The sequence below is a fragment of the Podarcis liolepis genome (genome assembly GCF_965112155.1).
Source record: "Podarcis liolepis genome assembly, chromosome: Z".
Taxonomy (NCBI): Eukaryota; Metazoa; Chordata; class Lepidosauria; order Squamata; family Lacertidae; genus Podarcis; species Podarcis liolepis.
Genome location: NC_139570.1, coordinates 40287696 through 40315518, shown reverse-complemented (window position 1 = coordinate 40315518; position 27823 = coordinate 40287696). Strand labels below are relative to the sequence as shown.

General features: G+C 45.2%; 2 long non-coding RNA genes across 2 annotated transcripts; both read right to left on the bottom strand.

Annotated features, from left to right (window-relative positions):
* Positions 1-198: 198 nt before the first annotated feature.
* Positions 199-10700, bottom strand: LOC310698673. The gene is made up of 3 exons (XR_014521685.1): positions 10469-10700; positions 8935-9000; positions 199-959 (listed from the first exon to the last, which is right to left on the bottom strand). It is a non-coding gene; the product is annotated as an uncharacterized lncRNA (long non-coding RNA).
* A 4358-nt stretch (positions 10701-15058) lies between these two features.
* Positions 15059-20197, bottom strand: LOC310698957. Its single transcript, XR_014521857.1, has 3 exons — positions 19923-20197; positions 16451-16600; positions 15059-15216 (listed from the first exon to the last, which is right to left on the bottom strand). It is a non-coding gene; the product is annotated as an uncharacterized lncRNA (long non-coding RNA).
* Between the last annotated feature and the right edge of the window lie 7626 nt (positions 20198-27823).

Below are 27823 nucleotides of genomic sequence, written 5' to 3'. Positions count from 1 at the left end.
GAGAAAGTTCTGAATGTCCACAAGCTCTAGTGCTGGAGAATGGGGAACCCTAAATGTGACCCACAATACCTTTCTATCTCGCCCTCTGCACTCTGCCCAGGCCATAAGCCCTCTCTCTAAGCCATGGGTAGGCAACCTAAGGCCCGGGGGCCGGATCAGGCCCAATCGCCCACGGACGGTCCGGGAATCAGTGTGTTTTTACATGAGTAGAATGTGTGCTTTGATTTAAAATGCACCTCTGGATTATTTGTGGAGCAAAGGAATTCGTTCACCCCCCCTCCAAAACAAATAGTCCAGCCCCCACACAAGGTCTGAAGGACAGTGGACCAGCCCCCTGCTGAAAAAGCTTGCTGACCCCTGCTCTAAGCCCTACTTTGCACCGTCCTTGATTGGCTGAAATGTGACTTTAAATGCCGATTATGCTTGTTCCTTTCATAGATGGGGAATAGAGAGAGCTTTGCCTACTGTAAAAAAAGGGTCAAATTCGCATCTGTTGCTCCACCCACTTTTGCTTCTGGTCCCACCCACTGCTAACATGCATTCCCCAGAAGGTTGTTCCGAAAGGAATGTGGACCTCGGGCTGGAAAGGCTTCCCCGCCCCTCGCTCCAAGAGGTGTTTCCCACACTCGAATCCTTGGCGGTGGCAATTAAGGCCGCTCCTTGCTGCTCTTGGGTTTCCTTGTCTGGACGGATTCTGCCTGGGCTCCCCCCAGCTCTCGCTGTACAGTTTGAAAGTAAAACCACAGGGCAGCCCAGCAGGGTTAGGAGGCTGGCAGAATGGCTGCGGTGACCTTCAGATCAAAGGAGAATGTTTCAGGCCTGGCCTCAAGTGCGGAGCGAGCTTGTTTTAACTTAACAATGTCAAAATACTGGCAAACAGAAGACATGAAGAAAGGTCTCCTACGGCTCCCAGGCGGTAGCAGGGATCCTTTCCTGCTGTCTGTCCATACGGTTCTTGCCTGTGAACAGAGAGGAGAGGAGGAAGGAGGGGAGGAGAGGAAAGTGTAGGAAGAAATCAAAGCAAAAAGGGATTTGAGTTGCTGGTGGCAAAGTGGGGCAGAAACTAGGACTGTAAAAGAAAGAAGTAAGGCCACACATTTAATGCACTATGATGCCTCTTTAAACAGTCATAGCTTTCCCCCAAAGAATTCTGGGAACTATAGTTCATTCAGGGTGCTGAGAATCTTTAGGAGGCCCCTATTCCCTCACAGAGCTACAGTTTCCAGAGTCTCGTGGGAAGGATTTATTGTTAAACCATCCTGGGAATAGCAGCTCCGTGAAGGGAATAGGGCGACTCTTAACTGTCGGCACCCTTAACAAACTACAGTTCCCAGCAGTCCTTGAAGGGGAAGTCATGAATGATTTAAGTGGTCTAAGAGTGCTTTATATGTCAGGCGCAGTTGTGGCCCAAGCCAGTTCTTTGGAGTCCTCATGGAACGTCCAAATGCAGCCACCAATGTTTGCTTGACAAAATTCAGCAACCTTGGTCCCTCCCTGGTCACAGAAAAGCATTCCTGATGTAGCTGGGGAGGTGGTGCCAATAGGCCATAGGAATTGCCATACGTCCGGAATTTCCCAGACATATCAGGAATACTGCTGTCGGCAGCAGTGTCCAGGTGAAATATTCAGGGAAATCTGGACATATGGCAACTCAGCAGGGAGGAGGATGGGGACAAAACTACGATGAGTCAGCTCTGCCTGCCATTGACTCTGGTGCCACCTACTGTTGGTGTCCCTGCCTTCCACTCCACCACTGGGAAAGGGCTTTGGGCAGCCCTTGCCTTATGGCTAGGAAAGGCCACAGCTCAGAAGGAGAGCATCACAGGAAGGTTCCAAGTCCAATCTGTAACATACCAAGTTACAGGACCATAGGGAAGTGGGAGGGTTGGGAATGGCCTCTCTTTCCCTCTTGGAGAACTGCAGCCAGAGATGAAGCAACAGCATGACTTGGCACAAGGCCAGGTAGAAATGAGGTCTTCTAACAACTCTCTGCAGCCTTAACAAAGGAGGTTGGAGGATGGATGGCGGCTAACAGATTGAGGTTGAATCCTGACAAGACAGAAGTACTCTTTTTGGGGGACAGGAGGCAGGCGGGTATGGAGGACTCCCTGGTCCTCAGTGAGGTAACTGTGCCCCTGAAGGACCAGGTGCACAGCCTGGGAGTCATTTTGGACTCACAGCTGTCCATGGAGGTGCAGGTCAGTTCTGTGTCCAGGGCAGCTGGTATGCAGGCTGAGACCCTACCTGCCCACAGACTGTCTCGCCAGAGTGGTGCATGCTCTGGTTATCTCTCGCTTGGACTACTGCAATGCACTCTATGTGGGGCTACCTTTGAAGGTGACCCGGAAACTACAACTAATCCAGAATGCGGCAGCTAGACTGGTGACTGGGAGCAGCCACCGAGACCACAAAACACTGGTCTTGAAAGACCTACATTGGCTCCCAGTACGTTTCCGAGCACAATTCAAAGTGTGGGTGCTGACCCCTAAACGGCCTCTGTCAAGTATACCTGAAGGAGCGTCTCTACCCCCCATCATCCATCCCTGACTCAGAGGTCCAGTACCGAGGGCCTTCTGGTGGTTCCCTCATTGCGAGAAGCCAAGTTACAGGGAACCAGGCAGAGGGCCTTCTCGGTAGTGGCACCTGCCCTGTGGAACGCCCTCCCACCAGATGTCAAAGAGAACAACAACTACCAGACTTTTAGAAGACATCTGAAGGCAGCCCTGTTTAGGGAAGCTTTTAATGTTTGATGCATTACTGTAGTTTAACATTTTGTTGGAAGCCGCCCAGGGTGGCTGGAGAAGCCCAGCCAGATGGGCATGGTATAAATAAATAACTACTACTACTACTACTACTACTACTACTACTACTACTACAGCACCCAGAATTCTGTTTAAAGTGGTGTCATAACATTTTAAATGTATGGTGCAAAGGTGGCCTTAGTGAGAATGAACGGGCCCTTCTTTCCTTATATGGTGCCTCCTGGGACTTAACAGGGTATGGGCAGAGGGAGTTGCATGCCCATGTTCTTCTAGTCCACCTCATTCTGCAGCAGAAGTGGGAAACCTCTGGCCTGGGGTGGGGTAATTCAGCCCTCCAAGGCCCTATATTCAGCAATTCGCACTTCCCATACCTCTTATCAGCCACACCCTCTCTCCTAAGCCAGGTCCCCTTAGAGGTCTAGCTTTGCACCCTCTTTGAGTGTTGTTGCCTGGCTGGAATGTATCCCTCAGATGTGATCATGCTGGTCTGGAAGAAGGACAGAGAGGGGTGCAAGTGTCTAGTAGAAACTAGCCTACTGTACAAAAGGTAAAACTCACATTTGTTGCTCTGCCCAGTTTAACCTCTGGCCTGTAGAATGTTGCCCAGAAGGGCATCTTGCTCTTGGGCTGAAAAAGGTTCCCCAGCCCTGTTCTATGGGATCATCCACGCCCCCCCCCCAATTGCTTCCAGTCCGTTTAACTGAGGGCCAGTTTGTTGGAAATCCTTGCATGCTTCCATGTTAAGAGATACCGAGCTGAGTCCCATTTTATAAGGAGGCACAACCCCCTGCCCCTGCTGCTGGAAATGGCCCAAAGTAGCAGTTTGCTTGTCGAGAAGCATTTCCAGGAAGGGCATGGAGGGAATTGTTCCTCTTGCATCCCTATCCGCAATGCAATAAACCTCACCCGCTAACACAGCACAAGGCTGGTAATGTTTTAATAGCTAATTACAGGCAGGAGACACATCGGACACGGCTAAGAACATTTTACTACCTGCACCTGATAGATTTATTAGGAAAATAGCTGCTTTCCCAAGCAAAGCTAATTCACCTCATCCCTGGAATGGAGCCATTTCAAGGGTCTCCTGTGATAAATTTAATATTGACAGTGGTACTTAGGTGGAGCGTGTCTCTCCGCTGGCTTTGCTCAACGTCGCTTCTCTAGATGAGTAAGATGTGCTCACAATTGTGCTGCTAACAGTTCCATATATAAAGATTTTCTTTCTTTCTTTCTTTCTTTCTTTCTTTCTTTCTTTCTTTCTTTCTCACTTCATTCCTTCCTTCCCCTTTTCTTTACCCTCCCTACCTCCCTTCTCCCATTCCCCTTTCCTTTTCCCCCCTTTTCCTTCCATCCCTTTTATTTTTGCTCTTCCTCCCTTCCCTTCCCTTCCCTTCTTAACTATTTCATTTGCTCCTTCCCTTTTGCTCCCCTTCCTTTCCACCAGCAGTGGCGGCCCCAGGAAAAACAAACATGGGGACTGAGTAGCACAGAAGGGCAAAGTATATTTCTCGTTAGCTTCTCCTGCCAGTGGACCTCTGTCTCAAAGACACTTGTGTCTTTCTAAAGCAGTGAAATGTCCCTTATGCATTTCTTTGTGGGAGGGGATGTCTTGGACAGGAGGAGATCTTGCCTTTGTAAAACTGTCATTTTGCTAAATCCAGACCATAATCTCTCTCCCTGCCCCTGTTTGTTTTTCCAACAGCAACTCATCCTTGGAAACCTTGCCAATTTGTCTCAGGAGTCAGGCTGCCTCTTTGGAATCTGCCACTGAGAACAGCTGGTAACTGGACAAGCCAAAGTTCGCAAGAGCTGTGAGGTGGAATCAGAGCTTGCCATTAGCTTTTATAGCAAGGTGGGGTCAATTATGGGTTGATAATTAGGTGCTGACAGTAAAAGGAGAGCTCTAATGAAAATCAATTACAGGACAAAATGGGGTGTGCTTTGGGGACCACCACCCCATCAAAATAAGAAGGTGAAGGAAAATAACCAAAAGTACTTTGAACAAGCTTCTTTATAAAATTAGAGACTGCTGACTGCAAACCTCAGCCCTTTGGACTCTCAAAGGAAGGGCCAGGGAATATCTTGCTGCCCTATACATTGCAGCTGTCCCTTTGTATTTTGGTAGCTGCTGCTGCTGCTAAATCACTGCTTAGGAATGACTTTTGAAAAATGTTTCTAACTTGAGTTGGTAGCATTTCTGCCCCTCAGGACTGTGATTCGTAAGAACAGCCCTGCTTCATCAAGCAATGGCCCCATCTAGTCCAGCATCCTGCTCCCGGTGGCCAACAAGATGCCTTTTGTGGGAAACCTGCAAGCAAGAGCTGAGCACAAAGCCCTCTCTCCTCCTGTTGTTTCCAGCAAGTGGGATTCAGAAGCACTGTGTCATAGAGTGGTTTGATGCAGAGGGAGAAGCAAGCCAGGGAACCACAAGGGAGGAAGGCTCAGAGCTCAAGGAGTAGTAGTGGGACAACGATAAATCGTCCATAGGGAGAAGACTAGGAAGATGAGATGTCAGAAGCTGAAGAGGTAACAGGGCTTAGTAAGCTGGGAGAATCTGTGGCAGAGATAAGTCCAGAATCAGAGCCAGAAGCTGAAGCAGGAGAGTGGGAGGAGGGAGGCCAAGAGGTAGAAGTGAGTCAGGCTGGTGAAGAGTCACAGGCATCTCCCCCTCCTGCTGCGACAAGCTCCCCTCTCCCCTTGTCTCCCAGAACCAGAAGAGGCATGAAAAGGACAGAGGAGAAATTGGCTGCATGCAGGTGTAGTCCCTGATTGCTTGGGGAAAGCCCTGGAGAGAAGGGGATTTAGATGGCTGTGAGGAGACAGGGTCTTTCTTGGCAACTGATTTTTGTTAATTTTTTTCTAAATAAATTTTATTGAAATTTGGGGAAAAAATACAATGATTAATATTGGATATATTTTTATGAATTTTATAAAAAATTAATCTAAATAAAAACACAGAGCAAAAAGAGAGAGAAGGAAAAAGAAAGAAAAAGAGACCTTCCAATTATTCATTTGTCAGCTTTATAGAGAATTATTCAACACATTCACTCTAAGATAACAATAAATCTCCCTTCTATAAACCAGCCTTATCTTCAATCCTCAAACCCACATATCATAAGTTCATTTTCTTTTTCATGCACAAAGTCTATAAGAAGTTTCTAATCTTTAGTAAATGTTGACAATGATTTTTCTCTGATTAACCACATCAATTTCGCCATCTCAACTAAGTCTAGTAATTCTAACAACCATTCCTCCACTGGAGGCTATAATCCTCCCATCTTTGTGCATATATTTTGAAATAAAGTTCCATAGTCCTTTTCTAATTGTATACCGTAAGTCCCAACAGGAAGAGTTCCGGCTTTAGTTGAAAATTGACCTTAAAAATCTCCTGTATCAGTGTCAGTGTTTCCAATATTGTTTAGCTTTTTTACACATCCACCAAGGATGAAAAAATGTCCTTTCATGTTCTTGACACTTCCAGCAAGTATTTGGAACATTTTTATACATTCTAAATAACTTATCAGGAGTTAAGTCCCAATGATACATCATTTTGTAATAAAATGTGTATTTTAACCCTTTAGTCAACATATGTTCCCACTGTTCCATCTGTTTATCATACCCATTTTTGCCCATTTAACTTGTTTTGTTGAAATTTTCTCAATAACATGTTCATTATCTGTACACAACTTAATTTAAAAATCTGTCTTTTTTGTTCTATACCAAATGTCTTTTTCTCCAACTTAAATCTCTCTGTTAGTTGTAAGTGGGGAAAAACAATTGAAGACTATAACCTTCCCCTGTTCCTTTGTTTTAATTTTACCGTCTCCCTAACTCCATTCTAATAGTGGAGTGCATGTTTTCTACGAAATGCTTCTTATGTTTTCTACGAAAAGCTTCTTATGTTTTCTACGAAATGCTTCTTATGTTGAAATCCATAAGGTATCTTTGCATATAACCTAGATTTATATCTATTCCTAATTCTCAATATGGTATATCTAACAAAATGGTTTTGAAATCCACATTAGCTTTGATCTTACCATACCACAAATATCCATGCCATCCAAATCTTAAATCATGATCTTCTAGTTCCCAGGGTCACCCATTCCTTCATCAACACTAAACAACAGTCCACAAAGTACTTTTTCAGGTCAGGTAAACCCAGTTCTTCCCTTTCCTTCGCATCTTGAAATATTTTCATTTTGACTTGCGGTTTTTCTCCTTGCCATAGAAACTTAGATAAATCTTTTTGCCATTGTTTAAATGGTAAGTCATTAGTCAAAATAGGTAATGTTTGAAATAAAAACATCATTCTGGGGAAAAAACATTCATCTTTATCACTGAAATTCTACCTAATAATGACAGTTTTAATGTCTCTCATCTTTACATATCTTTTTAAGTTTCAGCCCCTTTCATAACATAATTATTTTGAAATAACGAGCAGTTCATATTTATCATAGTAATACCCAAGTATTTCATTGTTTTTCATTGTGAAACCCTGTTTTCTCCAAAACCTTCTGATCTTTTGGTGTCATATTAGTTTTTTTATCTTCATTGTTATAATTCATTTTGTCTAATATCTCTAAGCAAAACTTCCAAGACCAGAATGAAAAGTAATGGGAACAATGGACACCCTTGCCTTGTCCTCTTTTGCATCTCACAGGTTTTAGTCAATTCTTCATTAACAATTATCTGTGCTGTCTTTAATGTGTAAATTGATTTTACCCATTTAATAAACAGTCCTGGAAACTGATTTTCATGGAGTAAGACCATTGGGAATGAACTGCTCTGTTCATTAGGCCTGACACTCAACCAAGTCTGTGGGGATCATGTTTTCACTAATAAAGAGTTAACTCCAACTTTAAACTGTGTGATTACTGACCAGCATGCTCCTGCGATACACTGCTGCCTCTGACTATGGAGGCAGAGCATAGCCATTATGGCTAGTAGCTATTGATAGCTTTGTCTTTCTCCATGCCTTTGTCCAACCCTCTTTTAAAGCCATCGAAGTTGGTGGTTATCACTGCGTGCTGCAGGAGAAAGTTGCACAGATTTACCATGTGCTGAGTGAAAAACAGTTTCTTTTATCTATCCTGATTCTTCCAACACTCAGCTTCTTTAGATGACCATGAGCTGCAGTGTTTATAAGAAAGAGAGAGAAACTCCTGAGGGTCCCTAGACACACAATTTCTTGCGCACAGATGCATATACAGATGCGTATGCAAGGTATTGTCTTGTGCACATAACAGCCTGCCATTCCACACACCAAAGCCATCAAAGTCACTTCTGGGCCGCCTGCCTCTCACATGAAACAGCTAAAGCCATCAACTTGGATGGTTTTAAAAGAGGATTGGACAAATACATGGAAGATAAGCCTATAAAGAGCCACACTAAACAATAATTGAAATGCACAATCTTGGTGTGTTTTTTTCTTATTTCTTTTGTTTAAAATATGCTTGGGGCAGGAAGTCCCTGAATATTAGTTGCTGGAAACTGCAGGTGAGCAGAGTGCTGTTGCACTCAAGTCCTGCTTGTGGACTTCCCAATAGAGGCATCAAGGTGGTCACTGTGAGAACAAGATGCTGGACTAGATAGGCCATTGACCCAATCCAACAAGGCTCTTTGTATGTTCTTATATTCATCAGGATACATAGCAAGCAAAAAGGGGTATTAAAAAATTATTCCCTCCAGCACCATGGCCCTAATGAAAAGTACTGGTACCCCCTCCACACACACCATGGTGTACAAGAGGGGTTTCTTCTCCCACACTCCACCCCATTGTCTTTAAAAACAAAACAAAAAAAAACCAGTCCCCACATCCAATGTACAGTCCAGGAAGGAAGCTACCACAGATCTTTCCCATGCCTGTTTCTCCAGCCTTTCCCCTTTTAAAAAAGACCTGTGAAATCTGATCATGCATGCCATGTATTGTCTTGCTTGTCCCCACAGCAGAGCAGGGGGCTATGGCAGAACAAATGAATGCAACATTAGTAGACAGACTATACCTTTCAGCAATGTTTAATAATGACATTCAGAGTGTGATTCTCAAAACAGGGGCATTTTACATTGCTGCTATTTTTTTCATTATTCAAATGTTCGAGGATATGCTATTTTGTGGGGGCCATTTAATAGAATCAAAGCTTTGGTGAGGATCTCAAAAATCATCCAGTCTTACCCCAATGCCAATACATGGAATCTGCTGCTGCGACATCCCTGCTAGGTGGTCATCGGTTTTAAAAACCTGGAAAGGAAAAGAGTCCATTACCATATGTCTGTTCCACTGATGGACCACCAGGGAGGTCTTCCAAATGTTGAGATCCCCTTTCACATAATTCAAACCTGTTAAATCAGGCCCTACCTTCTGGATTAGAGATGGAAGGATCTGTCAGTTTTGGTTCTCTCAGTTTCTTGTTTATTCTTGTTCAGTTCTCCACATTTCTGCCACAAATTGTGATTTATTTTTGTTTTAAATCTCTATAAGATGAACCAGCATTTCAGTGCAAATTTCTAATGAATACATTTCTGTATGATGTTTAGACTAATATGTGCACTTTTGCAAGCAATTTCCCCCCTTAATAGAATGCATTTTTTTGTATGCTATTTTCATGAATATATTCATTTTTATGCACGCTTTACCCTAGCAGACACATTTTTCATAAACCCTGGTTAGCTGGAACACTGCACTACAAAATAGTTTTGCTTCTCCTATTATTTTGGAAAGTGCAAATTTAATAGATTAACCTTTAAATGCAAATGGACTAGAATTCACTAGGTTTTTCAGCTCATGGGCCACATCCTCTTCTGGGAAACCTTCTGAGGACTGCATGTCACTGGTGGGTACAGCAACAAATGCTAGGGTTGCCATGTTTCATAAAGTAAAATTCCTGACACCTACAAAGTTGCTGAGCTTTTTTAGGGAAACCTAACCCAAAGATAGTGATTTTACTGCTGGATTTCCCCATGACACCATTTTTGCACCCGAAAGCAGCCAGGACATGTCAGGAATTTTCCTGACGAATGGCAAGCCTAACAAATGCACATGTGGTCTGGGGAGAGGAGAGGTGGTCTGGGCAGAGTTCTAAGGGTGATGCATGGAGGTCTGAAGGGCTCAATTTGGCTCCTGGGCTGGAGGTTCCTCACCCCTGTTCTGCATCACGTGGATTTTGCTTACAGAAAGCAGGGTGGCACATTCTGATGAGGACTTGTGTGTATGTTTTAAAGTTGTGATTCATTGAAAAGGAAGCCCTCCTTAATCTTATTTGGGAGGTTTCGTAAGAGAGTGGTGAGAGAAGGGAGAGAAGAAGGCAGTGTTCATCTCCTGGATAAATCAAGAGGTCTCTGGCGAGGTGGAAAGTGCATAAACAGAACCTGGGGGCCAGCTTGTCTGGAAGCTTAAACTGATTACAGCGGCTTGTCTTTCCCTCCCGGATCCCTGCTGGCTTTGAGTACAAGAGCAACTGATGTTTGGATCTGAGGGGGCAGACAAGGAGGCTCTGCCTTCCTTAGTCTTCCACATTCCCCGAAATGTCACCTTTATCCCACTAAATAATACAAACCATTGTCTACCATTGCCCCCCCCCCCTCCGCAAGTCATCTCAAACAGTTCTTAGTGTCAGCTGTAATTCCGTCAGTAACTCAATCTGGGATGGTCTCGGCCTTTACCAAACGTTGCCCGGACTTTTGTTTCCAGTTCTCCCTCCCTGCCTCACCTAATTCCAGACTCATAATTTCTTTGGAAGCAGAAGCGAGTCTTTTAAATAATAGCGTGTTTTTCCATTTTTATTTCATAAAGGCTAGGTTTTAGCAAGGGACTCGTTTTGCAATGAATTTGAAAACAGTTTGGCCCTTTCAAAATCCTTGTGTTTGCAGATCTGGGTTGCATCCAACAATTTTTTACTTGGGAGTCAAGCTTTTGAGGTGAATGAACCAAGTTAGGCCACATTCACACCATATTTTTAAAGTGCTGAGATACCACTTTAAGCAGACATGACTTCCCCCAAAGAATTCTGGGAGCTGTAGTTTGTAAGGGGTGCTGAGAGTTTTTAGGAAAGTCCCGTTCCCCTTACACAGCTATAATTCCTAGATTTGTTAAGCAATCAATCCCTCTTCACAGGGAATTTTGAGAACTGTAGCTCTGTGAGGGGGACAGAGACCTCCCAACAACTCTCAGTACCCCTTACAAACTACAGCTCCCAGAATTCTTTTGGGGAAGTCATGTATGCTTAAACTGGTATCGTAGCGCTTTAAATGTATGGTGTGAATGTGGCCTTAGCATAGCTGTCAACATTTTCCTTTTTTAAAGGGAAATTACTTTATTCTAAATAGGATTTCCCCTTTAAAAAAGGGGAAAGTTGACAGCTATGGGCCTTAGTCATGGCCATTAATATTCATAGATCTCCTCTGAACATGCATATAGCATTGGATATAATCCTATATTTCTGCAGCAGCCTTGTGATGGCATTTCTTAACTGTGCCTTTAATACCTCTGTGACAGGCAGAAATGCATTGGAAGAAACTTCAAGGGCAAAAAAACAAACATAGTGGCAAATAATGTGAACTAAAATCTTACATCAGCTACAAAACATTCTGTGTGGTTACAGAGGGGTCACCACTAACCTCAGTCCTTTGTCAGGATTATGAGAAAAGAATATCAGTCTTATAGGGGAGTTGTTAATATTACTTACAAAAATCTGTGTGAGTTGCTTTGAATACTTAAATGGGACTAAGTAGAGATCCCTTTGCAATGCTGAGAAATCTTCATGCTGAGAAAAGCATCACCTCTTGAATTTCTGCCTGCTGCACAGCTATTAAAATAGACCCAGGAGCCCTACTGGAGATAGGGGAAAGATTTTGAATGTGTCCAGCTTGCAATATGTTGACTGAGTTGTTTTTATTTATTTATTTACTTGATTCCATTTACGAAACCTCTTCCCCTATAGCGTATTGAAGGGAATACAGTACACAATTTAAAAAACCACACAATATTTTTTTTCCTTATTGCAAAAACAATTTAAAAAAGTGATTCTGTATAGAAAAACAATTCCGTAGATACAAACAATTAAAGGCATTTTCATATGTAAAAACAATTACACGTATAACTCAGATATGGGCTGGGGGTAAAAGCCTGCCCTTGAAAGCCTTGTCGGACAAGGAAGTCTTCAACAGGCACCCAAAAGAGAGTAGAGGATTAAAAAAATGGGCAAACCTGACATGACGGATCTCAGATCCAGTATCTGTTCCCTATGCCAGAACATATGAAATATGAATAATACCGAGGGATGTGGCTTCTGAGCACATGCAGCCAGCCATATCTTCCCTACGTGTGCACAGAGGAGCAAACAGCACATGCAAAAGATTTCTCTGTGTTGTAATTTTCTGCAAGGATGTGAGCTGTGTATAGGAAACCCTGGTAACCCTCCAGTTGTTGTAAGACGCCAACTCCCATCGACCCTAGCCAGGGCCGGCCCACCCAGCAAAGTGAGGTGACCGCCTCAGGCAGCAGGATAGACAGGGGTGCCAGATCTTGCCTCCAAGGAATGCATTGCCTACCGCTGTTGTCGTAGTGGCAACGATGACTGCAGTACAACTCCTTGGAGGTCAGATCTGCTGCCCCTTTGGCAGCCCCACCCTAGTGCTGCCTCCACAATGGCTTCTTGGTGGTGCTACTGATCTCCTCCTGTCCCCTATTCCCAACGTTGATCTTTATTCCCCGCCCTTGTTCCCAGTGCTATTTTTCTAGAGAAAGAGGTGCTGTAACTCACTATGTTCTCTTATAATGGCAATGGTGCTCACCTGAAATGTCCTGGAACTGAGCTCTGGTGAGTTCTGGCTGGAAAAAAGCCCTGCTTGTTCCTGATATAGATCTTCACTCCCCTCTTCATCTCTGGCACAGGGGGGGGGGAGGGGACACCCTTTTGTGGTTCACCTCAGGTGCCAAAATAGCCTGGGCCACTCCTGGCCCCAAGCCCAGCAAGCCCAGTGGTCAGGGCTAATGGGAGCTGCACTCTGGATGGCTACAGGTTCCTCACCCATGCTCTAGGAGGTGTATTTTATTTATTTTAAACAATGTTTAAGGCTGCACTAGTTTTCTTTTGACTGTGGTGGCAAACAGACCAGAAACCAATGCACAAAAGTATAAATGAATCCCTGTACCTAGGGTTGTCACGTTTTCAGCCAGCTCATGTAATTATGCCTTGCAGCAGTAGAATGCCCTGCACCAATGAGTAGCTAGCATTTATCACCATACATCAATCAAGTCATGGTTCAAGGCACAGGAGCAAGAGTGGGTGAATAAGTTGGCAATAGTGGAACCAGGGTGTTCAATTGATCCTTCACACAAACACACAAGTGTGTGTGTGTGTGTGTGTGTGTGTGTGTGTGTGTGTGTGTGTAAATTAGTTGGAAGGGACTGTGAGGGTAATCTAGTCCAACCCTCTGCAATGCAGGAATCATGTGCCCTTTGTGAGGCTCAAACCCAAAACCCTGAGATTAAGAGTCTCATGCTCTACTGACATACGTCCCTAAATACATATTGAGTCCATCCATTTCTGCTCACTCAACTCTCCATAGTAAGTTAGTGTCACTGACAACATTTATGCAAAAACAATGTTTATTACAGCACGGTGCCAAAAGCAGGGAATCTGTTTTGGCGATTAAGGGCTGGTTTCTATTTACAGACCTGAGATAGCATCTTACAAATGTGCTTACACAGTGACTTAATCTATTCAATTTGTATTTCAGACTCTTAAATTGTTCTTCTGCTTGCTATCATGGTGTCATCCGGGAATGTTTGCCATGGGGAAATGTCACTACATTGTTTTTATGGCCTGTGCTTGTGAGCTCCTGGGAAATGTTCAAGGAACAGGAGGATGCATGCAGGCTTCTCCCCACTCTCTGACTAATTAGATCCCATTGTAATTTTTTAAATGGAAATCTGCTGCCTACCCAATTCTCAAAGGTTTGGGATGGGTCATGATTTGCAATGTATCAAGCGGCATTGAGAAACCTGTGGCCCTCCAGATGTTGTTTGACTAGAACTCCTTTGGCCTCTTCCCATTGGCCATGGTGTCCGCGCCTGATGAGAGTTGGAGTCCAACAGCATCTGAAGAGGTATGGCTTCTCCACCCTTATATAACCTTTTTCTGGTTACAGATAGGTAGCCGTGTTGGTCTGCCATAGTCAAAATAAAAAAATTCCTTCCAGTAGCACCTTAAAGACCAACTAAGTTAGTTCTTGGTATGAGCTTTTGTGTGCATGCACACGAAATCTGAAGATTTCTGTATCTGAAGAAGTGGAAGGAATTTTTTTTATTATAACCTTTTTCTGTGAGTGCAACACTCTCATTTCCAGGAAGGGTGTTTGTGTATGGTCTGCCTAAAGTCAAGGATGGTGGGTGAGTTTTGCCACACTTATGGACACAATAGCAGACTGCGGGAGCAGACCAATGGTCCATCTAGTCCACCTGTCTCTGCACATATACAGTCATACCTCAAGTTGTGAATGCTGTGGGTTACATCTTTTCAGGTTGCGTCCCGCGGCGACCTGGAAGTACCGGAAAGGGTTACTTCCGGGTTTCGCTGCTCGTGCATGCGCAGAAGCACAAAATGACATCACGTACATGCGCAGAAGCGGCGAATCGTGACCTGCGCGTGCACAGACGCGGGTTACGTTCTGTTCAGGTTGCGAACGGGGCTCCGGAACGGATCCTGTTTGCAACCAGAGGTACCACTGTAAAAGCGTGCACACTTGTTGATTTGCACTGCTCCACGGCTGTGTTCATATTGTATGCATCCATTGAACATAATGTGCCAATAACTAATGCAGAATCACAGCGTTGTAGAGTTGGGAGGGAACCCCAAAGGTAATCTAGTACAACCTCCTGCAATGCAGTATAGCTCAGCTAGCTGTGTGCACAGATTGCACACTTCTTAAGTGCCATGTGTGAACACTCCTTTGGTTTGCATTGACTGCCAGTGGCTCTCCAGGGGTCCCAGTCAGGTGTCTTCCCCTGGATATGCCCCTCCCGCATCACACACTGGATTGACTCCTATGATAACTTTCACAAAGTTAGTCATCCCCCTTGGGAAGATGACTTGATTGTCTCCAAGTGTGTGAACTGGCACCATGACAGTGAGTACAACAAGCACCACTTGGGTGTTCTCTTCCTCCACCTCCTCTGTTGCTGCTGGAGTTGCTACTCTGATCTTGCGCCTCCTCTCTATGCAAATGCTAAAGATGGCTGATAAAGAGCTTTTTTAAAAAACCAAATAAACCCCAACAACAACCCTTGTTAGCTGGTGCACTTGGACGCACCCTGTGGCGCCTGGCTCTCCACGGCTGATGGGCGTATTGTAAAGCAAGAGACGGGGAGTCTGTTGGAGGCAACGCTTGGGTCTGCTGTTAAGCGCCCCAGCCAGCTACTTTTCCGGTTAGACCAGGCGGCTCTCTCTACAGAAATCTGAAAGGCAAATCTTCCAATTAAGACAGGTTTGCCACTTAGTTGGATAAGGCTCCTTCACAGGGGTAATGGGCCACGCCTTGGTTGCAAGGCTTTCCATGGGATCAGGAGATGGTGTCTGAGGTAACTGCAGACTGCCCAAAACAAGGCATGAGATTTCCTGATAGTTTCTCTGCTGTTGGGATGCCCGTGCCTCTTTCTTTCTTTCTGGCATTTATATAAACTGAATCATTAGCATTTCTAAGTGCTGTACGTAAAAATAAATCCCACAGAGAATCTAAACAACAAAAAGGCATCATAAAACAAATCACTACCTTAAAATGCCTTTGTCGTGCACCTGAAGTCCAGGAAGGAGTGCTTGCCTAATCTCATGTGACAGAGAGTTCCACAGGCTTGGGCCCACAACAGTGAATGCACGGCTTCTAGTAGTTACGAGCCATGCACCTGAGCCATGGGGGGGGGGGGGACAGCATAGGGATGTAGGGAACCAGTGTTATACTGAATCAGGCCATCTGGCTCAGTATTGTCTACACTGCCAGGCAACAGCTCTTCAGGCAGACGTTTCTCCCAGCCCTACCTTCAGATTCTGAGGATTGAACCTGGAACCTGGGCAGATACTCTGCCACTGCACTATCCACTGGGACATCTGGCTCAGTAGTTTCTACACTGACTGGCAGATGCACCCCTGTACAATTATTTCTGGTTTCTTCATTTTTATTTCTTCTTCATTATTTTGGTGACTTCATTTGTTGATGAATGTTATCTAACCTATTGCATATTCTCTCTCACACACAGGGAAAAATAAAGGGACCCCCCCCCCATTAATTATTTTCATTCCTTCTTCAATTGTTTCTGATATTTAAGGGTGTTTTACATATACTGGTGAAGGGACGCGGGTGGCGCTGTGGGTTAAACCACAGAGCCTAGGACTCGCTCATCAGAAGGTTGGCAGTTCGAATCCCCACGACGGGGTGAGCTCCCGTTGCTTGGTGCCTGCTCCTCCCAACCTAGCAGTTCGAGAGCACTTCAAAGTGCAAGTAGATAAATAGGTACCGCTCTGGCGGGAAGGTAAACGGTGTTTCCGTGCGCTGCTCTGGTTCTCCAGAAGCGGCTTAGTCATGCTGGCCACATGACCCGGAAGCTGTGCGCCGGCTCCCTTAGCCAATAAAGCGAGATGAGCGCCGCAACCCCAGAGTCGGTCACGACTGGACCTGATGGTCAGGGGTCCCTTTACCTTTTTACATATATTGGTGAGAGGCAGTGATGCTTCTGAGTACTAGTTTCTGGAAATTGCAGGAGGTGAAGGTGCTCTTGTTTCTTGAGTCCTGTTTCCTGGTTTCCCTCAGGCCTCTGGCCAGCCTCTGTGACAACAGGATGCTGTACCCTGTTTGCAAGAAGGGTGTGTTACCATAGAAACTCAAGGATATCCAGTTCTATTTTCTTCTGCTATTTCCATCACTCATGGGAAGCAGAGGAAGAAAGAACCCAGGACTCAAAAATTAATCAATTATGTAATGTTAAATTTGAACAACACATTTTCTCTTTTTTTGCCCTCTGTTGACTGGGACTCTCAGGCTGGGTTTCTCTAGCATGGGTTTAGTTGTGAATGTTTTAATGTTTTATTTTTTGTTTATGATTACTTTTGTTATTGCTGTAGTTATGTATTTTTTCATGTTGTAAGTCCCCTTGAGCATGGTTTGAACTGCCGGATGGTGGCATACACATTATAATTAGGTAGGTAGGTAAGTACAGTCATACCTCGGGTTAAATATGCTTCAGGTTGAGCGCTTTCGGTTTTGCTCGGCGGCGACCAGGAAGTAACAGAACGCGTTACTTCTGCGTTTTGCCGCTCACGCATGCGCAGACAGTCAAAATGACGTCATGCACATGTGTGGAAGCGGTGAATCGTGACCCGCGCACGCGCAGACTTGCGAATGCGGGTTGCGTTCGCTTCAGGATGTGAACGGGGCTCCAAAACGGATCCCATTTGTATCCAGAGGTACCACTGTATGTTAATGTAGGTTGCAGCAGTCTGAATATTGGAAACTGCCTTACACTGTGTTGGACCTTTGGTCCGTGTAGCTCAGTATTGCCTTCACTGAATGGGAGTCGGGTTTAAGGCAGGGAGTATCTCTCAGCCCTGCTTGGAGATGCTGAGGATTGAACCTGGGACCTTCTGTGTCCATATCAGATGCTATGTCCCTTCTATGTCTCTTCCATGGTGCTGAGTTCTTTTTGACTAGGGATGCTGAAGAACATCTGAAGAGCCTTAATGGAGCATGCAAGCTGCCCAGCTAGTCCAGCTTCCTGTGCTCCCAGGGGCCAACCAGATGCCTATGGGAAGCCCACAAGCAAGGCCTGAGGGCAACACAGCTGCTCTCCTCACTTATTAAAAAAAAGGTAAAAGACCCCTGACTGTTAAGTCCAGTGGCGAACGGCTCTGGGGTTGCGGTGCTCATCTCACTTTACTGGCCAAGGGACCCGACATTTGCCCACAGACAGTTTTTCTGGGTAATGTGGCCAGCATGACTAAACTGCTTCTGGTGAAACCAGAGCAGGGCACGGAAACACCGTTTACCTTCCCGCTTGAGTGGTACCTATTTACTTGCACTTTGACGTGCTTTTGAACTGCTAGGTTGGCAGGAGCTGGGACCGAACAACGGGAGCTTACCCCATTGCGGGGATTCGAACCGCCAACCTTCCAATCAGCAAGCCCAAGGCTCAGTGGTTTACACCACAGTGCCACCCGCATCCCTCTCCTCACTTATAATTTCTAGCAATTCTTATTCAGAGACATTATTCCTTTGACAGTGGAGGTAGAACACAGTCATCCTTGTGGCTAGTGGTATGGATTTGTATAATCCCCTTTTAAAGCCATCCAGATTGGTGGCCAACACTACATATTATGGGAGGTAAACCCAATTCTTGACTATTTTGCTTATTATTGAAGGCTATTGACATTGATCTCTGTTTGTGCTCTTATACCAACGGACCGAGTGAAACAGGAGGTTGTATTCAACTAAATTATACTCAGAATAGGCACATTTAAAATAATGGACTGACATTAGTCATAGCTATTAATTTCAGTGAGTCTGCTCAACCAGATCCAGGGCCTTTTCAACTCTGGCTCCGGCCTGGTGGAATGCTCTGCCTCATGAGACCAGGGCCCTGCAGGATCTGATTTCTTTCCGCAGGGCCTGTAAGACAGAGTTGTTCCGCCTGGCCTTTGGCTTGGTATTAACTTGATCCCCTCCCCCTCTTTCTTTTTTCCTTCTGTGATGGAACTCCTATTTGGGGACTTCCCTGGCTTTTTTCTGGCCCACGTAGGACCAGTCTGGATAGTTGGCCTTGGTGAAGATTTGACGTTTTCATCCCCAAAAAAGTTTTTGAGTTTCTGCTGAAATGAGGCTGCATTTTAATGTTGTATTTCAATCAATTGTTTTATATCTGGTGTTAGCTCCCTTGAGCCCGGTCTTGGCTGGGGAGGGCGGGGTATAAATAAAATTATTTATTATTATTATTATTATTATTATTATTATTATTATTATTATTAAACAAACACTGAATACAAGCCAGGATAAGAACATCAGAAGAGCCTGCTGGATCAGGCCAGTTGCCCATCTAGTCCAGCAACCGGTGCTCACAGTGGCCAACCAGATGCCTGTGGAAAACTTGCAAACAGGATCCCAGAACAAGAACACCCTTGCATTGCAGGGGGTTCGACTAGATGATCCTCAGAGCTCTACACTTCTATGATTCCTGCAGGTTCCAGTAACTGGGATTCAGAAGCATTGCCGCCTCCTGCTGTGGAGGCAGAACATAGCCTTGTCTTCCCCCATGAATTTGTCCAAACCTCTTTTAGAGTGACCCAGGTTGGTTGCCACCACTGTCTCCTGTGGGAGAGAGTTCCACAGTTTAACAGTTTAACATGAAGGATGCTGGACTAGACCTGACCTGACATTACCTGGCATGGATTCTCAGCAGGTGCACACCTGGCTTAGCAATAACAACACTGGTGATAAAAATGCTAGTTATAAAAAAATATTTAAAAATTATGGGCTTAAATACCATGTGATGTTAGATGCATCAACAACTGACAGGCACCAGCAAGTTCATGAAGTAAATGAAGGGAATGGGGGCAAGGGGGTGGGGGTGTGGACCTCCCAGTTAGAGTTTGTTTGATGATCCCGATGCCACTGGATAGACTGCAGTATCTTCTACCTCTTAATGTGGTTTGGTATAACTTGTAATTAAGGCTGCCATCTGTAGTGTGCTTTCTAAAGAGTAAGTCCCACTTCTGTGTAGAAATGAGTGGGGTTGTGCTGGCTGGCAATTCATTTATAAGGCAAGTGTTTACAATTGCAGTTGCTGCCCCAGTCCAGGTAAACTCAGATCAACCACAGAGAATCATTCTAGGTCCAAACATGATCCAAGGACAAAGTGAGTCAACGGTTGAAGGTTCAGGAAGGGAATTCAGGCAACTCAAGTCAGCTGGAAGTGTAGCATCAACCACTAGGAACCAAGGGCCTGCCTTATCTCAAGCCACAGGAAGGCTCAGGAGGGAGGCCTTAAATACTGCCACATGCCACCCCAATCTCTGAGCAGTAATATTCCAGATTCCAGGGTTAATTTCCCTGGAATATGGGACAGTGGAGGCTGTGGTGTCTTTAGGCTATATTGTTTATTTACACAAATTTACATACAACCTGAGCCTATGGTGGAGGGGCTCGTAGTATTAACACCTCAGAAGGTCTTGCTTCTCCCATAGTAACCGCCTTGAATTCCAGCAGAAATTAAGCATGGCTTGCACTTTCTGGATTCTGCCTGCTTCTAGCCCAGTTCACAACATTCTACTTTGCTTTTCTCTTTCTCACATGGCAGCCAGGTGAGGGAGAGGGCCCATCCACTTGCCCTCTGGCACAGAGCAACTTCCTTTGTTACACTAAGAACCCACTGTACTTGGCTGGTAATAGACACTCGCCTGACTAATTCAACTACGGAGTCTTCCCTTAGATTTTTAACCCTTGCAGACTAACCCCACAAACTCACAATACTTTTGCTTCCTAAACCACACCCGAACCACAGCTGCTGGCAGTGAAGGAGCATCAAGGATTGCTTACTCGCAAGTAGACTGATTATGCTGGGTGCCTAGATGCATGCTGTGCCATTGCTTTGGGTGTCAACACTTTCGAGGGGCAGCCCCACCACCTCCTCTGACAGTTCCAGGGGTTCTTCATCAGGTATTGGCCTAGACTCTGGAGGATCCATGGAAAAGATCCTCAGCATTGGGTTCAGAGGGCCCTGCATGCGCTTTAGTGTGTGGCCGCAGGTCAGGACTGGACATACCAGAGAAGAGAAGGAATGAAGAGAAGAGAGGGATTGGGGGTAACCAACAGAAACAAGACAGCAATTAATGTGAGGAAATGCTGTACCAGAACTGGATAGCTAAGTTGGTGAAATATACTTGGAGTCGGGTGTGGATTTCATTCTCTTTATTCAGCTCATAGTAGCGAGGAATGGAAGTTCCCCCAAACTGTCTGCTTTATTTACATTATTTACACAACGGGCCCCACATGATTGGCTAATTCCGGGATTCTCCTGTAGGCCAATCAGGTTGCGGATTCACTTCCACCTGGAGCTGGATTGGGTGGCTCATGCGAACCAATCAGACTGCTGCATTCTGAATCCTATTGTTCTAGGACCAATCAGACTGCTGCATTTTGGATCGTATTCAACTCAGTACATAACCAGTGGTTAAAGCATGGTGCTGATAACACCAGGGTTGCAGTTTCAATCCTCATATGGGACAGCTGCATATTGTTGCATTGCAGAGGGCTGGACTAGATGATCCTCAGGGTCTATGATTCTGTGATTCTGTGTGTCGAATCTGAAACATTCGCGTCAGCGGTGGGGGCTTTTTCGGCCTAGGCAACCTTCTGGGACCTACGTGGCAGTGACGGCTGAGGAGAGAGGCAGAAGTTGGCAGAGCAAACAATGCATATTTTATCTTTGTGCGGTTAGTTTATGTACACAGTCTTACAACTCTTTCTCTAGCCTCCGTCTTGGCAACCAGTGGGCATTGAGCAGAGTGCTGGAACTATTTATTTTATTTCCCCATGTTTATGTACCACTTGATTGTAATAAAACCTCAAAGTAGTTCACAAAAAGAATTAAATTATCAGTAAAAAACAATAATCAAAACAAGTATTTAAAATATATAAAAAAAATTAAAATCAACAATAAGTGTAAACTAGGTTAAAGCACATGACAACTTCTACTTGGGCTTGCCTATACAAAAATATTTTTAGCAGGCACTGAAAAGAGTGCAGTGAAGGTGCATGCCTGATATCAATAGGAAGGGAATTCCCAAGTGTGGGTGCTGCCACACGAAGAGACAGATTCCTTACAAGTGCAGAATGAGAATTATATGGCACCTGTAACAGTGTCATGTCTGCAGATCAGGGCATATGTAGGGTAAGGCAAGCCAAACTGTTAAGGGCTATATATACTAATAGTAACACCATGAACCTGACCCAGCAGCAAATTGGCTATCAGTGCAGGTATCTGAGAAGAGCTGTTTTATGCTGACAAGATCTCACTCCTGTCAGCCGTCGTGCTGCAGCATTCTGCACCAACTGCAGCTTCTGGATCAGGCACAAGGGATGCCCCACTTGGAGCACATTGCAGTAATCCAATATTGAAGTAACCAGTGCATAAACTACTATGGCCAAACTCTCCCGGTCCAACTAGATGACTTCCAAGGCCCTCTGAACTCTTAAAATTCAACGATTCTGTTATTCTAAATCATAAGCAGACAACTAAAATGTGCTCTGTGTGGGGCTAATCTTGGCCCTGATCCAGGGACTCCAGCTGTTTCAAAACGTCTAGACTGTTGATTATTGGCAGCACAACTCCAGTGCTCAAAAGCTTGCATGGGCTGCTCATATCCTACTGGGCCAGATTCTGGTATTATTTTACAAAACCCTTAACAGCTTAGGTCCAGGATACCTCAAGGACTGCCTAATCCCATAAATCAGTGGCCAGTCACTGAGGTCTTGGAGGGAATCACTGTTTATGGTTCCCCATGACTCAGATGCATGACCCTAAGAACATAAGACTAGCCTGCTGGATCAGGCCAATGGTCCATCTAGTCCAGCATCCTGTTCTTGCCATATGTCCAGCAGCAGTGTCCGGGTGGAAACTGGCAAAATGTTTGGGAAAATCCGTATGGCAGCCCATGTTGGCAGTGTCATTTTTGTCCATAAAAATAGTTTTTGACAAAACAAGAGCTGTTCACTGTTTGGAATATGTCAACCCTATGAGTGGCCAACCAGATGCCTATGGGAAACCTGGGAGCAGAACATGAGCACCAGAGCATTTTCCCCTCCAGTGGTTTCCAGCAACTATTTGGAAGCATTGCTGCCTCCAATTCACTAGGAGCATTCAGTACTGTGGTCCCAGTTTGATAGAACTTCCTTCCAGCTGAGATCAGACAGGCTCCCTCCTTGTTCAACTTCTACTGGATAGGCTACCTTCTTTTATTCCAGCAGACATTTCAATTGAAGTCTGATTTCATAGTTTTAGCCAATTTTTCCTTTTCTGTGTTGCATTTTCTCTGCACCTCTTAGAGATGCTTCCTGTGTTTATAAAAATAAAAGCAGGGGCATGAAGGAGGGCACATTGGCTTTATAGCTGGGTGGAAGGTCCTCCTGCAAGGGTCTTCTGCTGGTTCCCTTACTGCAAGAAGAGAAATTACAGGGAACCAGACAGAGGGCCTTCTTGGTAGTGGCACCCGCCCTGTGGAACGCCCTCCCATCAGATGTCAAGGAAATAAACAACTATCTAACTTTTAGAAGACATTTGAAGGCAGCCCTGTATCAGAAACTTTTTAATGTTTGATGTTTGATTATGTTTTTTATATGCTGTAAGCTACCCAGAGTGGCTGGGGAAACCCAGCCAGATGGCTGGGGTATGATGATGATGATGATGATGACGACAACAACAACAACAACGACAACAGCAACAACAACAACAACTCCATGGTTGCAATGCGTGGGAGGAATGGGGTGCTGGAGGTTACCATGGGGGGGGGGGTTTGTGTGCACAGAGGGGGGCTGCATGGACATGGGGTGAAGGTGAAAACAGGTGTGCAAAGCAGGGCTGCAGAACAGAAGTGGCTTCAGAAATGGGATTGGGAAGGTGAAAAGGGAGCTCAGGACATGCATGAGGAGGGGAAGGAGAACTCTAGGGGTTTTGCAGAGGGGAATGGCAGCAGGGTTGGCTAGTGGTGCGAGCAAGGATGCGGTCCCTAAATAAAATAATAATTAAAAAATTATGTACGGAGAGACCCTTCTTCCCTTAGAGCTGGAATACCATTTTGATTCAGCATTTTAGAACACAACTCCCTCCCGCACTCCCGCCACCCTGATGAAAGCATTATCATTCCACACAAAGAACCTTTCTCTCCTTCTCTCTCCTGCAGTCCATTCAGTGAGGCTCCTCTTTATGACTCAGTGATTACTTTAATCTCCATAACTCTATTATTCCACCCCGCACCCCATTTAGGAACAGCAACATCTCATCTGTAGGGAATGAAATCGGCTCTTAATGAAGAAACACTGGGAAGTTCAGCCTAGTACTTCTTTCTCTCTCCCTTATAATTGGCTGCTTGGATAACAGTAATTTCAGGTAATCTTTAATAATTTGCAGCTCTGAGGCATTTTGCGAGAACCAAAGCTCCCCCCCCCCATTTTGTTTTATGCAGCCTTGTGGTGGTGGTGGCGGGGGGCGGGTGGGTAGGAATGCCTTCACTTGGATCAGTTTTCTGGTGTTTGCACACCCTGGTGAACACACGTTGACACATCAAAGAGCTGGTCACCGATGGTCTATTCCAAAGAATGTTTTGGGATAAAAATAAGGTCATTGTTTCAAACGGCTGCTGGCTATCGGATCCTTTGGTGGCTCTGCTTTGCCCAGGGCAGAGATGGATGAGTCCACGACCCCAGGCTGAATTCAGTTCCCAAAGCAATTTTATCCATCTCCCTTAGCAAATTTTAATGATAGTGTGGCAAATACTTTGTTCTCTGCTTTCTTCGTAAGGTGGGGAGAGAGTGCATTTCTCTTTTGGAATGTCTTTTCCAGGCACAGGCAAAATCGGCCCTCCAGATGTTTTGGGACTACAACTCCCATCATCCCTGACCACTGGTCCTGTTAGCTAGGGATGATGGGAGTTGTAGTCCCAAAACACCTGGAGGGCCGAGTTTGCCTATAACTGGTCTTTTCTAACCTGGTGTCTTGCAGATGTTTCAAACTACAACTCCCATCAGCCCCAGGGAGCATGGTTCCATTGTCAGGGGTGACAAACATTGTAGTCCAAAATATCTGAGAGGGCATCAGGTTGAGGAAGGCTGGCGAATGCAATGTTCCAGGAGCTCTAGGACTCCTCCACAGCAGTAGAAATCTTTTAAATTTATGGCTGTGAGACTTGATGAGGGCAAGATTTCAGGCACCTGCAGTGCAACCTGAACTTTTTCTACTCAGGTGACATTCCTGTTGAATTCAATGGGACTTACTCCCAGGTAAGTGAGTTGAGGATTACAACCTTAAGACAAGTCCCATATCAGGGATGACTGTGCCCCTGCTGTGTGGTTGAGACAACATATTTGGATTAATATTTACCTAGCGAGAAGTGCCTGATGCTGCCCAGGAATTCGAAGAAATGAAAACATATTGCAATTTTTATATGTGTACTGGAATTTGTGAGTTTTAGGGCTGTGCATGCACACACCAACCCAGGGTTCCAGCCTGATCCATGTAACACGTGATGCAACCCTGAATCGGTTTGTGAGCTAATATTTGGTTAGGGTTTATTTGGTCTGTCATCTTGAGTCAACATGGTATCTGGTGTCCAAATCATAGACAAAGACCATCTCCCCCATCATGACAGCCCTTGTGCTCAGTTACAATATCTTCTGAGGTATCCAAATCAGTGCAGGTTAGAACTCTCACACCAAAATTGGCAAAGTCACATAAAACTGGGCGATGATACCTCCAGAGATAAACTTTTTGGACCTTTAACACAACACTGAGTGAAGTCATGCCAAAGTTACGTTTCAGTCAATCGTATTAATTTAAAATAGTGCTCAGTGTCCAAATGTAGATGAATCATGGGTACTGTAGATTGTTAAGGGTGTTGGGAATTGTAGCACTGTGAGGAATAAATTACAGTTCCCAGGATTCCTTGGGGGAAGCCATGTATGTGAGTTGAATGCGCTTTAAAAGTATAGTGGTACCTCTGGTTGAGAATGGGATCCATTCCGGAGCCCCATTCGCAACATGAGCAGAACGCAACCCGCGCATGCGCAAGCGCGGGCTGCGATTCACCGCTTCTGCGCATGTGCACGACATCATTTTGCGCATCTGCGCATGCGTGAGCGGCAAAACCCGGAAGTAACCCTTTCCAGTACTTCCGGGTCACCGTGGGACGCAACCTGAAAACGTGCAACCTGAAGCAAACGTAACAAGAGGTATGACTGTATTGTGTAGATATGACCAAGGATTTCACACAACTAAGTGAAATGGCCATGACTCATTCAGGATGTAGACTTCTACTCTTCACCCCTCCCCACTTCAACCTTCTCTCTCAACTCTGGGTTCTGAATGCTTTGCTCCATAAACTGGTTTAATGCCCTCCCTGACTCCTTTTGAAAACATACCAATTACATGTCACGCAGATGCTGATCATACTTTCCAGGTACGGCATGTGGAAAAATCAAGTTAAGCAAACATTATAAACTTAAGCTCAGCAAGGATGTAGGTAGTCGTTGGGTGATACACTCCCCCTTCCCCATCCTCATAAGAGGCCCTCCCTCTCAAACTACAAATAAAGAACCAGTATATTTTGGTTTATTGGTTGTTACTGCATGTACTATATACACAAAAGCCACCTTTGAAATGCAAGTGAGCAATGATTGTTCATCGCTTGTTCCAGCCAAGCAGAACCACAGATTTGGTACTTTGCTGAAAACTAAAAGCACTTATACCATATTGGCCCGAATATAAGCTGCACCCGAATATAAAACACACCTTTAAAATTGGAGGGGGGGAGAAAAGAAAAGAAAAAAACCCCTCAAATATAAGCTGTTCCCTTCCTCACTACTCCTAGTTGCATAATGGGCAGGGGGAACTGCATTGCATCGCCAGTCGCCTTTCCCCTTCCTCCTCTCTCTCTCCCTTCCCAGCCTTGGCGGAGAGGACGGGGGACTACGTGAGGGCAGGCACTGCTTCACCACGCTCCTGGCGCTGTTTGCCCCGCGCTCCTGGCTGCATACTGTAAGGTTGCGAATATAAGCCGCACTTTAACTTGTCACGGTCAGAATTTGGGGGGAAAGTGCGACTTATATTCAGTCCAATACAGTATACAACAAGAACGGATGGATGAAGCTGTCAACTTGAGCTGGGCTGAAATTCACAACTACTCCTTATGCCAGTTTTGTGTCCTAATTCAGAGGTTTCAAAATTGGTGGGCACTTTTCTCTCAGGAGTGTGGGGAATGCAATATATTTGTGTTTGAATGTAGAGAAACTCCTTTGCAGCTCAAATAGATTGGCAGTGGTCATTTTTCCTCTGCCCAGTTCCCCATCCAAGGGCATTTGATTGTGGTGGAGGGATGGTAGAAGAAAAACCTGGTGACCCCCAGTGGTTGCAGTGGTTACAGAATAATTACACACTAATGATTAGGCAGTTTCTGTTATATGTGCTCAAAAGAGTTGTATTTAACATCAAGCAAATTGTTTTGGAGTATACTCTATGACTCAATGGCAGGGGTCAGCAAACTTTTTCATCAGGGGGCTGGTCCACTGTCCCTCACACCTTGTGGAGGGGCAGACTATATGGGGGGGGGGGTGTGAACAAATTTCTATGCCCCACAAATAACCCAGAGATGCATTTAAAATAAAAGGACACATTCTACTCATGTAAAAACACACTGATTCCCAGGCCAGATTTAGAAGGCAATTGAGCCAGATCCGGCCCCCGGGCCTTAGTTTGCCTACCCATGCTCAATGGAATGGACAATTAAAAAAAAACCCCAATTGGAACAGGGTTGCATTGTACCTTTCCTCTTTGGTTCCTCTAGCTGGGGCATGGGAGATCTGAAAAGCTTTCATATATTTGGGGGATTAATCCCATATTAAAACGAGTAGCTATTTGGGAAAATGTTCAGTCTTTCTGTATAAGGAACATAGCTGTTAACCGTCCCTTATTTGGCGGGAAAGTCCCTTATCCCAGCGCCGTGTCCTGCTGCTATCCCTTATTGATGATGTCCCTTAAATTTCCCGGGTTTCAAAGGAAGCAGTTCCTCTCCCTCCCTCCCTGCCGGCCAGGGAGGAGGGAGGCTCCAGCTGTGTTGCTTGGCTGCATTTCTCACCCAATAAGGAGTCTAAGAACGACTGGGGGGTGGAGCTTGCATGCCTTGTGCTGATCAAATCGGCCGTGTTGCCTGGGGACTCGCCTTTGCTCAGCGCTTCCCAGCGGAGAAGTGACAGTGGTTTTCCTTGCTGCATCCCCTTTGCCGGGTTGCTGCGCTGTGGGAACCACCCCTTGAGGC